We start from the raw sequence: 16,113 nt of genomic DNA, 5'->3' as shown, positions 1-16,113 counted from the left end.
TCTTCTGTTACCTGCTATTAAATGATTCAAGTTGTATCATTTCATTTCAAACGTGTGTAAATTTCTGTCTTCAGTGCCCCCTTTTCCTTATTACATCACACTTCTGTCTTCAGCACCCCCTTTTCCTTATTATCATCACACTTCTGTCTTCAGCGCCCCCTTTTCCTTATTGTCATCACACTTCTGTCTTCAGTGCCCCCTTTTCCTTATCACCATCACACTTCTGTCTTCAGTGCCCCCTTTTCATATTACCATCACACTTCTGTCTTCAGTGCCCCCTTTTCCTTATCACCATCACACTTCTGTCTTCAGTGCCCCCTTTTCATATTACCATCACACTTCTGTCTTCAGTGCCCCCTTTTCCTTATCACCATCACACTTCTGTCTTCAGTGCCCCCTTTTCATATTACCATCACACTTCTGTCTTCAGCACCCCCTTTTCCTTATTACCATCACACTTCTGTCTTCAGTGCCCCCTTTTCCTTATCACCATCACACTTCTGTCTTCAGTGCCCCCTTTTCCTTATTATTATCACACTTCTGTCTTCAGTGCTCCATTTTCTTTATTATTATCACACTTCTGTCTTCAGTGCCCCCTTTTCCTTATTACCATCACACTTCTGTCTTCAGTGCCCCCTTTTCCTTATTATTATCACACTTCTGTCTTCAGTGCCCCCTTTTCCTTATTATTATCACACTTCTGTCTTCAGTGCCCCCTTTTCCTTATTACCATCACACTTCTGTCTTCAGTGCCCCCTTTTCCTTATTACCATCACACTTCTGTCTTCAGTGCCCCCTTTTCCTTATTACCATCACACTTCTGTCTTCATTGCCCCCTTTTCCTTATTACCATCACACTTCTGTCTTCATTGCCCCTTTTCCTTATTACCATCACACTTCTGTCTTCAGTGCCCCCTTTTCCTTATTACCATCACACTTCTGTCTTCAGTGCCCCCTTTTCCTTATTACCATCACACTTCTGTCTTCAGTGCCCCCTTTTCCTTATTACCATTGCACTTCTGTCTTCAGTGCCCCCTTTTCCTTATTACCATCACACTTCTGTCTTCAGTGCCCCCTTTTCCTTATCACCATCACACTTCTGTCTTCAGTGCCCCCTTTTCCTTATTACCATCACACTTCTGTCTTCAGTGCCCCTTTTTCCTTATTACCATTGCACTTCTGTCTTCAGTGCCCCATTTTCCTTTTTACCATCACACTTCTGTCTTTTTCTTATTACCATCACACTTCTGTCTTTAGTGCCCCCTTTTCCTTATTACCATCACACTTCTGTCTTCAGTGCCCCCTTTTCTTATTACCATCACACTTCTGTCTTCAGTGCCCCCTTTTCCTTATTACCATCACACTTCTGTCTTCAGTGCCCCCTTTTCCTTATTACCATCACACTTCTGTCTTCAGTGCCCCCTTTTCCTTATTACCATCACACTTCTGTCTTCAGTGCCCCCTTTTCCTTATTACCATCACACTTCTGTCTTCAGTGACTCCTTTTCCTTATTGCCATCACACTTCTGTCTACAGTGACTCCTTTTCCTTATTACCAACACACTTCTGTCTTCGGTGCCCACTTTTCCTTATTATTATCACACTTAGGTTCATAGGTAGATACTAGGCTATCTGCCCTAGGGCATTTATAAGCCTAGCCAAAGTGTATTTGGCTTCCGCGTCCCTATTAGATTAGCCTACTGTGCCTCTGTAAAGTAGGTCACAGAAGGTACTGTGCCTCTGTCTAGCAGGAACACAGTAGAGATCTCAGGGGTGAATTTGCGATTTCCCATCCACGCGTCCAAATTTCGCTTGAAGAGGGTCAGCGAGGGGCTATGTCTAACATGAATTGGGATTCTATTCCAGAGTGAGGGGAGCCTCTGGGAAATGAATCTGTCCCTCCAGCATGTCCTATTTATTTTTGTGCTGAGGTTTAGGTCCCTGGAGCGTGTAGCTCTAAGGGACTTGGATTTTTTGAGGTGGAGCATGTCCATTAATTCTGGGTTTGACATGGCTTTGTACATCAGGCATAGATCGCCTCTGAGTAGGCGGTAAGCAACTGAGTAGAGCTGGAGTTTCTTTAGTCGAGCTGCATAGGACATCTGTTTGTAGCCCATGATCATCTTGGTGAGGTACTTTTGGGGTCTCTCCAGTTGCTGCAGGTGTCGGGTAAGGTACATCCCAAAAAGGGCATTGTATTTAATTATGGGCCTGATGAGTGATGAGTAGAGGGGCACAATGACCTCTCTTGATCTAGATGCAAACCCTTTCGTGATAAGGTGAGCTATATAGAAGGTCTTTCTAACCACTTTGGCAACGTGATTATCAAAGGAGAGATTACTATCTACGTTGGTCCCCAAATCTCTAATTACTTCTTCCGTACTTAATGGATTACCACCTATGTGGTAATTTGTGGGCACCTTGTTTTTCCCAAAGGGGATGACTATGCACCTTTTAGCATTTAGCTTGAAGCCGTGGTTCTGGCACCAAGCATCCATCTCTGTGAGACCCTTTTGGAGGATGCTTGTGTCAGCTGGAGATTTGATTATGGCTCCCAGTTTGCAGTCATCTGCAAACTTTGTCAGCCATAATCCCCCCGTGTTAGCCTGAACCTCAGAGAAGTATATACTGAACAAGAGAGGTCCCAGAACTGAGCCCTGTGGGACACCACTTGTAACTGGTTTGGATTCGGACATGGCACCTGCAATTTTCACCATGTGGGTTCTATCTCTGAGCCAGTTTGCAACCCATCTTGTGATATAGGGGTTGATATTTAAGCTGGTAAGCTTATTTATGATGCCCGAGTGGGGTATTGTGTCGAAGGCTTTTGCGAGGTCCAGGTAGGCTGTGTGGACTACCTTGCCCTCATCTATGGCTTTGGTAATTGTTTCAAAGAAATCAACTAGGTTTAAGAGGCAAGATCTGCCCTTAACAAAGCCGAATTGGTTAGGGTCCAGTGTCTGGAGGCTCCCAATGTCTTTGTTTATGAGTTCCATGATAATACGCTCCATAGGTTTACAGACCAGACTAGTCAGGCTTATGGGGCGATAGTTTCCGGCATCCGTTGTGGCACCACCTTTGTGGAGTGGGACCTCTGTAGCTGTACACCATTCTTTGGGTACATATCCTGTAGTAAGGCTAAGTTTGAACAGTGACTTAATGTGAGGGTTCAGTTCTTCTTGGAGCTCATGTAATACACAGCCTGGGACGCCGTCCAGTCACATAGATGCTGTGTTTTTTGCTTTGGAGAGACAGCTTCCACCTGTGCATCTGTGATGTCAGGGAGGTTACATTCAGTTGGGATAGACATTTGCTCCTTTGGGGGGAAAGGGGGGAGAAGTTTGCACTGAATCTGTCTGCCAGGATGTTGGCTATGTCTGTAGGTTCAGTATATTTTGTACCATTATGCAACAATTCAGAGTATATCTGGGAGTTTCTGCCCATGTTTCTGACATAACTAAAGAAGGCCTTGTGATTATCTTTAGTGTCTAGGGCAATTTTTCTTTCGAAACTGGCCTTTGATGATTTTATGAGGGATCGAAGTTTCTTGCTAATACTGATCAGAGATGCCTTCCCTTTTTGGGATTTTGCTCTGTCATGTACTAGCTTCCTCCTTCTGTTGTATAGCTTATTTATGGCTGGGGTCCACCAGACCGGTCTCCTGTTTTTGGAGGAGTGAGTCTTGGTTTTATTTGGGATAGCACAATCCATGCATTCCTGCAGGTGCTCATAGAATGCATTTGTAAAGGATTCTGTGGATTGGGCTGTATTATCCTCTGGCCCAGGGGCTTTGAAGGATTCTACCTCAGTCTTGAGAAGTGCAAAGTTGGCTTTGGAGAAATTCTTTACAGAGATTTCCTTGGCTGGGGGTGGGGACGGGATATGGATGTCCAGGGAAATTTGTTTATGGTCTGATCTTGCCAATGAGGGGTTTACCTCTGGTGTGGAACATAGAGTCCCTATGTTGGTGATGACCAGGTCCAATATGTTTTTCCCTCTTGTGGAAGTGGTGACCAGTTGTTCCATTGTGTTAGAGTTTATAAATTCAAGGAACCATTGGGCGAGGGTGTTTGGGCTTGAGTAGTTTTCCCAGTCAATGTTTGGGTAGTTGAAGTCACCCAATAACATAGTGTTTGGAGATACCTTCATATTCTCCAGTGTTCTCAGGAATACCAAGTGGGGTTCCTGTAATAGGGAGGGTGTTCTGTAGCAGACTGCAAACTGAAAGGCAGTTTTGCCTGCTGTTAGTTGCACTTGGATGGTTTCCGATGCTTTGTGCAGTGCCACTAACCTGGAGGTGTAGGTATCTTTGATGAATATAGATACTCCCCCTCCTTTTGTGCTTTTTTCCGAGTTTTGGAGCCAAAACGCATGGTATGAGTTATAACCTGGTAGTGCTGGGGTGCTCTCAGGAGCCTTGAACCAGGTTTCTGTTACTGCACAGACATCGATTTTCTCCATATTGAGGAGAGTCTCGAGTGCGTGCATCATGAGGTTTAGACTTCTGGCATTGAGTAGCATTACCTTTAGTTTTCTTTGGGTTCTCTATGGAGGTGGGTTTGTCCTTTGAGCCTTGCCTAAAAAAGGCACGATGGGGGTGGCAAGAGCCTTGGCCAGTATACGAAAGCCTAAGGGTGACAGGTGCAAGCCGTCCCTAGCGAAGCAACGTGGCTTGTCGAGCATGTCATCCCAGGCTGACAGACACTGGATCCCCTTTGAATGACACCAATACTTTAGCCAATTGTTGAAACTGATCATTTTGTCTTTATACTGTGGCATCATTCTTGGTGAGGGCAAGATGCTACTCAAGGTCAGGGACATACCAGCCTGGGCTACATGGTCAGAGAGCTCCTCTATGTCTCTTTTCATGTAGTCCAGGGAGGTGCGTCTCAGGTCATTCACACCAGCATGGACAATGACGGAGTCATACTTGTACTTGCTTTGGAGTGACCTGAGTGCTTGCATTATGTGGCGGATCCTGGCACCTGACAGGCAGCTTAGAGTGACCTTCTCCTTGTTCAGTCTGGTGAGTGGGATGTCAGTGTGTCGGGCAATAGAGTCCCCATTAACAAGTGTATTTGGTGTGTTGTTTGGCCTTATGGGCTGTGACTGTGAGGCACACTGATTTTGTGAGATATGTGATTTGTGGGTATTGTTGAGGGGTGGCTGTTGCTTGGATATCTGCTTAGGAGGTCTTTGCTCTTTAGGCAGATTTTTATTTAGAGCCTCAGTATGTTTTGTGTGTTTATGTGTTGGGTATGCAGATGCAATAGGTCTGTGTGAGACTGGATTTGTGGTGTGGGTGGTTACCTTTTCCTCCTGACTGACTGTGCCAGTCTTAGGTTGAGAGAGCTCTACCTCCAGTTTGGCTGTGCAACTGCATCTCTCACATGTATTAGAGTTTGTTGGAAGGAGGAGAGGGTTGTCTGTGTACATAAGGCAATTGTAACATTGCCTCAAAATTCCCAGATTCACCAGCTGGACTGGATAGTAACCTTGAAACCGACCCTTGGACATACCAGATTAGTATAGGGAACTGTTTTTTTACTGATCAGATTAGGGAAGGGAACTGATTTTTCACTTGATCAGGAAGGACCAATCGGGAGTCTAATACTTATGAGAAGTCAATGAGGGTATAGTGCTTTAGTTAGTTGGTGTTTCCTTATAAGAACTGAGCAAGTGCAGGGCTTTAGAAAGAGAATAGTGTGATTACTTTGAGAGTTTGAACAGTTCTAAGGGAAAAAGTGAAGAGCAGACATTGTGGAGCCTGGAATAGTTTAAACCTGTTAAGGTGGCACTGCCCGACGCTGCTCAGTGCGCAAAACCGCGCAAAAAGAGAGTTGTAGGGTTTTAAGAGAGAGAGATCAAGGAGTTTAAAATTGACCCAAAATGGCCAATAAAACTACAGCTTCTAGGTAGTAACCACTCCTCCAGGGACAGGCAGGCTATTCAGTGTTTACCACTCCCACTGGTGAACACAGAGACTTCCCGTTAGCTTCAGCGCCCCCTTTTCCTTATTACTATCACACTTCTGTCTTCAGTGCCACCTTTTCCTTATTACCATCACACTTCTGTCTTCAGCACCCCCTTGTCCTTATTACTATCACACTTCTGTCTTCAGTGCCCCCTTTTCCTTATTACCATCACACTTCTGTCTTCATTGCCCCCTTTTCCTTATTACCATCACACTTCTGTCTTCAGTGCCCCTTTTCCTTATTACCATCACACTTCTGTCTTCAGTGCCCCCTTTTCATATTACCATCACACTTCTGTCTTCAGCGCCCCCTTTTCCTTATTACCAGCACACTTCTGTCTTCAGTGCCCCCTTTTTCTTATTACCATCACACTTCTGTCTTCAGTGCCCCCTTTTCCTTATTAGCATCACACTTCTGTCTTCAGTGCCCCCTTTTCCTTATTAGCATCACACTTCTGTCTTCAGTGCCCCCTTTTCCTTATTACCATCACACTTCTGTCTTCAGTGCCCCCTTTTCCTTATTAGCATCACACTTCTGTCTTCAGTGCCCCCTTTTCATATTACCATCACACTTCTGTCTTCAGCACCCCTTTTTCCTTATTACCAGCACACTTCTGTCTTCAGTGCCCTCTTTTTCTTATTAGCATCACACTTCTGTCTTCAGTGCCCCCTTTTTCTTATTAGCATCACACTTCTGTCTTCAGTGCCCCCTTTTCCTTATTAGCATCACACTTCTGTCTTCAGTGCCCCCTTTTCCTATTACCATCACACTTCTGTCTTCAGCGCCCCCTTTTCCTTATTACCAGCACACTTCTGTCTTCATTGCCCCCTTTTCCTTATTACCATCACACTTCTGTCTTCAGTGCCCCCTTTTCCTTATTACCATCACACTTCTGTCTTCAGTGCCCCCTTTTCCTTATTACCATCACACTTCTGTCTTCAGTGCCCCCTTTTTCTTATTACTATCACACTTCTGTTTTCAGTGCCCCTTTTCCTTATTATTATCACACTTCTGTCTTCAGTGCCCCCTTTTCCTTATTACCATCACACTTCTGTCTTCAGTGCCCTCTTGTCCTTATTACCATCACACGTCTGTCTTCAGTGCCCCCTTTTCCTTATTACCATCACACTTCTGTCTTCAGTGCCCCCTTTTCCTTATTACCATCACACTTCTGTCTTCAGTGCCCCTTGACCTTATTACCATTACACTTCTGTTTTCAGTGCCCCTTTTCCTTATTACCATCACACTTCTGTCTTCAGTGCCCCCTTTTCCTTATTACCATCACACTTCTGTCTTCAGTGCCCCCTTTTCCTTATTAGCATCACACTTCTGTCTTCAGTGCCCCCTTTTCCTTAATACCATCACACTTCTGTCTTCAGTGCCCCTTTTTCCTTATTACCATCACACTTCTGTCTTCAGTGCCCCCCTTTCCTTATTACTATTGCACTTCTGTCTTCAGTGCCCCCTTTTCCTTATTACCATCACACTTCTGTCTTCAGTGCCCCCTTTTCCTTATTACCATCACACTTCTGTCTTCAGTGCCCCCTTTTCCTTATTACCATCACACTTCTGTCTTCAGTGCCCCCTTTTCCTTATTATCATCACACTTCTGTTTTCAGTGCCCCTTTTCCTTATTATTATCACACTTCTGTCTTCAGTGCCCCCTTTCCTTATTAACATCGCACTTCTGTCTTCAGTGCCCCCTTTTTCTTATTACCATCACACTTCTGTCTTCAGCACCCCTTTTCTTTATTGCCATCACACTTCTGTCTTCAGTGCCCCCTTTTCCTTATTACCATCACACTTCTGTCTTCAGTGCCCCCTTTTCCTTATTACCATCACACTTCTGTCTTCAGTGCCCCCTTTTCCTTATTACCATCACACTTCTGTCTTCAGTGCCCCCTTTTCCTTATTACCATCACACTTCTGTCTTCAGTGCCCCCTTTTCCTTATTACCATCACACTTCTGTCTTCAGTGCCCCCTTTTCCTTATTACCATCACACTTCTGTCTTCAGTGCCCCCTTTTCCTTATTATCACACTTCTGTCTTCAGTGCCCCCTTTTCCTTATTACCATCACACTTCTGTCTTCAGTGCCCCCTTTTCCTTATTACCATCACACTTCTGTCTTCAGTGCCCCCTTTTCCTTATTACCATCACACTTCTGTCTTCAGTGCCCCCTTTTCCTTATTACCATCACACTTCTGTCTTCAGTGCCCCCTTTTCCTTATTACCATCACACTTCTGTCTTCAGTGCCCTTTTCCTTATTACCATCACACTTCTGTCTTCAGTGCCCCCTTTTCCTTATTACCATCACACTTCTGTCTTCAGTGCCCCCTTTTCCTTATTACCATCACACTTCTGTCTTCAGTGCCCCCTTTTTCTTATTACCATCACACTTCTGTCTTCAGTGCCCCCTTTTCCTTATTACCATCACACTTCTGTCTTCAGTGCCCCCTTTTCCTTATTACCATCACACTTCTGTCTTCAGTGCCCCCTTTTCCTTATTACCATCACACTTCTGTCTTCAGTGCCCCCTTTTCCTTATTACCATCACACTTCTGTCTTCAGTGCCCCCTTTTCCTTATTACCATCACACTTCTGTCTTCAGTGCCCCCTTTTCCTTATTACCATCACACTTCTGTCTTCAGTGCCCCCTTTTCCTTATTACCATCACACTTCTGTCTTCAGTGCCCCCTTTTCCTTATTACCATCACACTTCTGTCTTCAGTGCCCCCTTTTCCTTATTACCATCACACTTCTGTCTTCAGTGCCCCCTTTTCCTTATTACCATCACACTTCTGTCTTCAGTGCCCCCTTTTCCTTATTACCATCACACTTCTGTCTTCAGTGCCCCCTTTTCCTTATTACCATCACACTTCTGTCTTCAGTGCCCCCTTTTCCTTATTACCATCACACTTCTGTCTTCAGTGCCCCCTTTTCCTTATTACCATCACACTTCTGTCTTCAGTGCCCCTTTTCCTTATTACCATCACACTTCTGTCTTCAGTGCCCCCTTTTCCTTATTACCATCACACTTCTGTCTTCAGTGCCCCCTTTTCCTTATTACCATCACACTTCTGTCTTCAGTGCCCCCTTTTCCTTATTACCATCACACTTCTGTCTTCAGTGCCCCCTTTTCCTTATTACCATCACACTTCTGTCTTCAGTGCCCCCTTTTCCTTATTACCATCACACTTCTGTCTTCAGTGCCCCCTTTTCCTTATTACCATCACACTTCTGTCTTCAGTGCCCCCTTTTCCTTATTACCATCACACTTCTGTCTTCAGTGCCCCCTTTTCCTTATTACCATCACACTTCTGTCTTCAGTGCCCCTTTTCCTTATTACCATCACACTTCTGTCTTCAGTGCCCCCTTTTCCTTATTACCATCACACTTCTGTCTTCAGTGCCCCCTTTTCCTTATTACCATCACACTTCTGTCTTCAGTGCCCCCTTTTCCTTATTACCATCACACTTCTGTCTTCAGTGCCCCCTTTTCCTTATTACCATCACACTTCTGTCTTCAGTGCCCCCTTTTCCTTATTATTATCACACTTCTGTCTTCAGTGCCCCCTTTTCCTTATTACCATCACACTTATGTCTTTAGCCCCCCTATTCCTTATTACCATCACACGTCTGTCTTCAGTGCCCCCTTTTCCTTATTACCATCACACTTATGTCTTCAGCCCCCCCTATTCCTTATTTCCATTACACTTCTGTTTTCAGTGCCCCTTTTCCTTATTAATATCACACTTCTGTCTTCAGTGCCCCCTTTTTCTTATTACCATCACACTTCTGTCTTCAGTGCCCCCTTTTCCTTATTACCATCACACTTCTGTCTTCAGTGCCCCCTTTTCCTTATTACCATCACACTTCTGTCTTCAGTGCCCCCTTTTCCTTATTACCATCACACTTCTGTCTTCAGTGCCCCCTTTTCCTTATTACCATCACACTTCTGTCTTCAGTGCCCCCTTTTCCTTATTACCATCACACTTCTGTCTTCAGTGCCCCCTTTTCCTTATTATCATCACACTTCTGTCTTCAGTGCCCCTTTTCCTTATTACCATCACACTTCTGTCTTCAGTGCCCCCTTTTCCTTATTACCATCACACTTCTGTCTTCAGTGCCCCCTTTTCCTTATTACCATCACACTTCTGTCTTCAGTGCCCCCTTTTCCTTATTACCATCACACTTCTGTTTTCAGTGCCCCTTTTCCTTATTATCATCACACTTCTGTCTTCAGTGCCCCTTTTCCTTATTACCATCACACTTCTGTCTTCAGCGCCCCCTTGTCCTTATTACCATCACACTTCTGTCTTCGGTGCCCCCTTTTCCTTATTACCATCACACTTCTGTCTTCAGTGCCCCTTTTCCTTATTACCATCACACTTCTGTCTTCAGTGCCCCCTTTTCCTTATTACCATCACACTTCTGTCTTCAGTGCCCCCTTTTCCTTATTACCATCACACTTCTGTCTTCAGTGCCCCCTTTTCCTTATTACCATCACACTTCTGTCTTCAGTGCCCCCTTTTCCTTATTACCATCACACTTCTGTCTTCAGTGCCCCCTTTTCCTTATTACCATCACACTTCTGTCTTCAGTGCCCCCTTTTCCTTATTACCATCACACTTCTGTCTTCAGTGCCCCCTTTTCCTTATTACCATCACACTTCTGTCTTCAGTGCCCCCTTTTCCTTATTACCATCACACTTCTGTCTTCAGTGCCCCCTTTTCCTTATTACCATCACACTTCTGTCTTCAGTGCCCCTTTTCCTTATTACCATCACACTTCTGTCTTCAGTGCCCCCTTTTCCTTATTACCATCACACTTCTGTCTTCAGTGCCCCCTTTTCCTTATTACCATCACACTTGTGTCTTCAGTGCCCCCTTTTCCTTATTACCATCACACTTGTCTTCAGTGCCCCATTTTCCTTTTTACCATCACACTTCTGTCTTCAGTGCCCCCTTTTCCTTATTACCATCACACTTCTGTCTTCAGTGCCCCCTTTTCCTTATTACCATCACACTTCTGTCTTCAGTGCCCCCTTTTCCTTATTACCATCACACTTCTGTCTTCAGTGCCCCATTTTCCTTATTACCATCACACTTCTGTCTTCAGTGCCCCCTTTTCCTTATTACCATCACACTTCTGTCTTCAGTGCCCCCTTTTCCTTATTACCATCACACTTCTGTCTTCAGTGCCCCCTTTTCCTTATTACCATCACACTTCTGTCTTCAGTGCCCCCTTTTCCTTATTACCATCACACTTCTGTCTTCAGTGCCCCCTTTTCCTTATTACCATCACACTTCTGTCTTCAGTGCCCCCTTTTCCTTATTACCATCACACTTCTGTCTTCAGTGCCCCCTTTTCCTTATTACCATCACACTTGTCTTCAGTGCCCAATTTTCCTTTTAACATCACACTTCTGTCTTCAGTGCCCCCTTTTCCTTATTACCATCACACTTCTGTCTTCAGTGCCCCCTTTTCCTTATTACCATCACACTTCTGTCTTCAGTGCCCCCTTTTCCTTATTACCATCACACTTCTGTCTTCAGTGCCCCCTTTTCCTTATTACCATCACACTTCTGTCTTCAGTGCCCCCTTTTCCTTATTACCATCACACTTCTGTCTTCAGTGCCCCCTTTTCCTTATTACCATCACACTTCTGTCTTCAGTGCCCCTTTTCCTTATTACCATCACACTTCTGTCTTCAGTGACCCCTTTTCCTTATTACCATCACACGTCTGTCTTCAGTGCCCCCTTTTTCTTATTACCATCACACGTCTGTCTTCAGTGACCCCTTTTCCTTATTACCATCACACTTCTGTCTTCAGTGCCCCCTTTTCCTTATTACCATCACACTTCTGTCTTCAGTGCCCCCTTTTCCTTATTACCATCACACTTCTGTCTTCAGTGCCCCCTTTTCCTTATTACCATCACACTTCTGTCTTCAAAATATGCTATGAATTCTGATGAACTCACCAGACAACAAGCTCATGATTTTTACTTGAAGATTTTACAGTAAATCAGACTGGCTACCACCCTTTTTAAAGGATCACCACCACCAGGCTGAGCGAAGTAACCTACCAGCTGAGTCAATGAGAGCACACTGTAAGATGATTCAGATATTGTTATGTCATGTGTATAAAGTGACTCCCACAGAAACTCATATATTGCATATTTCATCCCATTTCACAAGCAGCTCAAGAAAACATTTGGTCAGCTGTATTTAATTTCATTGCAAATACTAGAAAGATTTACTAAACCATATTTAAAAAACTAATGATAATGATGGCTGCACCCACCGAGATGGCTGCCAGTTACTAACTCATACTGAAATGTATTTAAAGATCATTTCTATCTTTTTAGAAAATTGCGATATGGCATATAAATAAAAGTCCCAGAAAGTCAATAATTTGTATGAAGCTTCTACATAAAATGAGTAGAACATAAACATAAATGCAGGTATCATTACTTTGCAGTATATATTTTTTTAATTTGCTTTATATGCTGACACAGGAAAATGCCAGCTTTGACATTCAGCCACCTATGTCAACATTTTACACATCATTCTGTGCATTGGTGTCAACCATGAAAACACTGGGCAGGACACTAAAATAACTTAGGCTCAAGGCAGGTCTCTGATCCAGACAAATGTATGACTGTTTAAGATTGGCAACTGCTCAAGGACTACATTTTGCATCCAAAGTAGTGGCAATAGTGTCCCTGATTTACTTCTTTTTCTAATGTGCAGCATTCTGAGAGCTTATCGCTGGTAGTATATTTTTGAAGGGATGAAATCACCACAAGGCAGGTACAGGGGATATAAACGCTCTGCAAAAAAAGAAAATAAGAAAGAAAAAAAAAAGACATTGAAGTTCCTCATTTTCAAAACATTAGGCTCTCAAAATTTAGTGTGTCAAATATCAGCAGGGATCCTTGTAATTTGGCTAGGATTCTGAAAGCTGGCTTGCATGCTTGTCTGCTCTGACCTTGTGAATGAGGACGCATGCACTCTTTCATGGAGGGGAAATTCATAACACCTGATTCTAAAAGTATAGATTGGTGAGGTGCTTTGAGAGACTATGGTATGCCATTGAATCCACTCTATGTGGAGGGAACAGTGTCACTGTATCAGTATTATTCAGCAAGTGTATGTTTAGCAGAGGCAGTCCAGAGCAGCTGACTACTGAAGGCAAGTTTTATTACATATTGGACTAATGTTTATTTATGATAGGGGTCAGTTATTTGGTAGACTACAAACCTGACTATTAAACATTTTAATGCATATACTGTATAAAGGTAGTAGAAACCAGCAACACCTCTGCTCTATAATCTACTTCTGTTAGTTATTACATTAAGAACATGCATAGGTCTCAACCTGTTAAGAGGCCAATGTGGAACACAGACCCTAGCAATGTATGACAAACAGCCAAAATGTGGAACATCTTAGTTTTGCACTGCACAAAAACATGCCATTGCCATGGAGTCTGGTTGAACATTTGTAAAATAAGATATACTCATGAGTCAAATCCAAAACTTATTTAATAATTTACAAAACCTTAACCACATCATAAGCAAATATGAAAGCACTTCTGGACAGAATCAAAACTAAAATCACATGCTCATTAATACCAATTGCTACATTTACTACATTTTCTAAATGCATCTGTTACATATCATACAACTGACTCCATGTACACACTAAGTGCGTGAACAAACAGCATCCCACATAGCCTTCCCACTATAAGTTGTTCTTTCTGACCTAGCCTGGAATCTCTGCTTTTCTTTTCAGCTAGCACAATATTCATTATCCCAGATGTCCAAATGGTGAATCAGTGGTTTGTAGCCTTTATCGTGTTCTCAGTGTTATGAAGTTAGAACAGTGTTTGCTTTTATCTTGTAACCTTAGCTTCTTCCACTGATTTATTAGAAATGTTAATTAATGGTGTCATTTGTTTTTCTCTTTGGTTATTGCAAGAAGTTTGGGAGTGAATACCCTTAGACTTCCTTGAGTTTTATTCATTTATGTTTTGGAGGTTTTTTTTCTTTTGTTTAAAATATGAAAGGAATGAGTTCATTGCTTTGTATTACAGTTTAATAGGTCATTTTTTGACCAGAGTGTGTGTCCCATATGCATTCCTCACTGTATATAATGTAGGGACTGTGTCATTGGAGTTGATTGGGGCTGTTGTGGGGCTGTGCTGCTGCAGGTGTACCCTTTGGAGTACTGTCACTTAATGCATATTGGGATTAAGAAAAGACTTAATATTTTGAAGAAAGTGGAACATTGTACATTTCAAGGCACAGAAGTGAACTTGTGTGTTTCAGTTATAGGGCCAGACAAGTTACTAGTGTGTCCCATAGGTATTATTTTACTTGGCTCGTTTTTTCTTTTTTTTTTTTTTTTTTGCATTAGCTGCCAGCAGTCTTTCATTAATATTAACCCTTGTCTGTATGTCAACAGCCTGACCTTACTTGTCAAAACATGCATATGCCAAGCATGCAGCACCCATTATCATAATGAATGACTCTCTCATCTTTTTCTGGTACAAAAGTGGCTCAGTCCTGTTTTTGTTTTTCCAGTTTTGCACATCTTGTAAAGTATTCTCCCCAGTTTTTCATACCTATCTTGACATATGTGGTTACTGCATTACATACTTCAGCCTGCATTTTATTTCCACAGGCGATATATAAGCAAGGCAGATTGCAGAAATTCCTGTGACTGGGCTTCCAAAATGAAGATGTAATGTGGTCAGTACATCTGGTATGTGCAAATCATAGTGTTGTTTGATGTGCTGTTGTTCACAGTGTGTAGCAGTGCACTCACTGTTCTACCTTGTGTAACATTGTCGTACTGCCTTAGGAGTGATTAGTTGATTGGCTCATATTCCACAATGCCAGTTGTCAGTAATTGCGGTATATGAACCAATCAAAACCTGTGTAGCGGAGCCACCACTGTAGATGTGGAACAGCAGAACAGTGGGCGATTTCAATGTTAAATGCAGAGAGTTTTGCATGATCTGGAGCACTTGGCCGCTCAGAAAACATGTCTGGGTATGAATACAGGCACATGTATAAAACCTCAGAGCAGGTAGACACTATCATTTATCTACATCTGCAGCTATCCCTCCTATTGCATATTCCCTCCTCCACATTTTTGTCAATTGCAAAGGTTTCAGCAGGTATCTGCTGTTCCTCAGTTTCTGCTATACATGTCTAATGACTGAATGTCTAACAATCAAATCATATTAACTCTGTGGTGGGGAATTGTCTGGGTCAATAGAAACAGCAATCTAGCATTTTTTGTGGGGTTTTATAAGCAGCTGAAGAAAACATTTGGTCATCTGTATTTAATTTAATTGCAAATACTAGAAAGATTTATTAAAAATATTAAAAATATCAATGTTAATGATGTGCTCACCCTCCGAGATGACTACCACTTTTAACTCATACTGAAATGTGTTTAAAGATCGTTCCTAATTTTATAGAAGGTGCAGATATGGCAGATTAATAATTGTGTTTAAGACTGGTACCTACTCAAGGACTAAAATATTGCATTCTGGGAGCTGGTATATTTATGGCAGGCAGTATATTTATGGGGGATGAAATCCCCACAAGGCAGGTACAGGGGATATAAACCCTCTGAAAAACAGGAAAAAAAAAGACTTTGAAATTCTTCATTTTCAAAACATTAGGCGCTCAAAATTTAGGGGATCAAAATATCAACACGGATCTGTATAAGTTGTCTAGGATTCTGAAAGATAGCTTGCATGTTTGTCTACCCTGAGCTTGCAAATGAAGAACCATGCACACTTTCCTAACACAATACACGAGGGAGTGATTAAGTAGTCAGGCGCAATACATATATATCAGCGAATAGGGTCCACATCACTAACTTGAGTCCTCCCCCTTTTCATCTGGCTAAATACAAGTTCTAAAATAAATCTCAGTGCTTTTTCAATTTCATTGACTTCTCCTATATTTTAGAATTACCATAACCTCCTATACAGGCCAAAGATGTTTTCTTTCTTTCAAATTCGTTTAAAATGCCATTCACATTGTGTTTTCCTGTTCGTTTAGTGTCATGACAGTCCCACCCTGGAGAAAAAAAACAACATGTATTATTGCCTACA

The sequence above is a fragment of the Protopterus annectens genome, chromosome 3.part0 (assembly GCF_019279795.1).
Source record: "Protopterus annectens isolate FY-2018-M chromosome 3.part0, PAN1.0, whole genome shotgun sequence".
Taxonomy (NCBI): Eukaryota; Metazoa; Chordata; order Ceratodontiformes; family Protopteridae; genus Protopterus; species Protopterus annectens.
The sequence above is the reverse complement of the archived record's forward strand: the minus strand, read 5'-3'. Positions refer to the sequence as shown.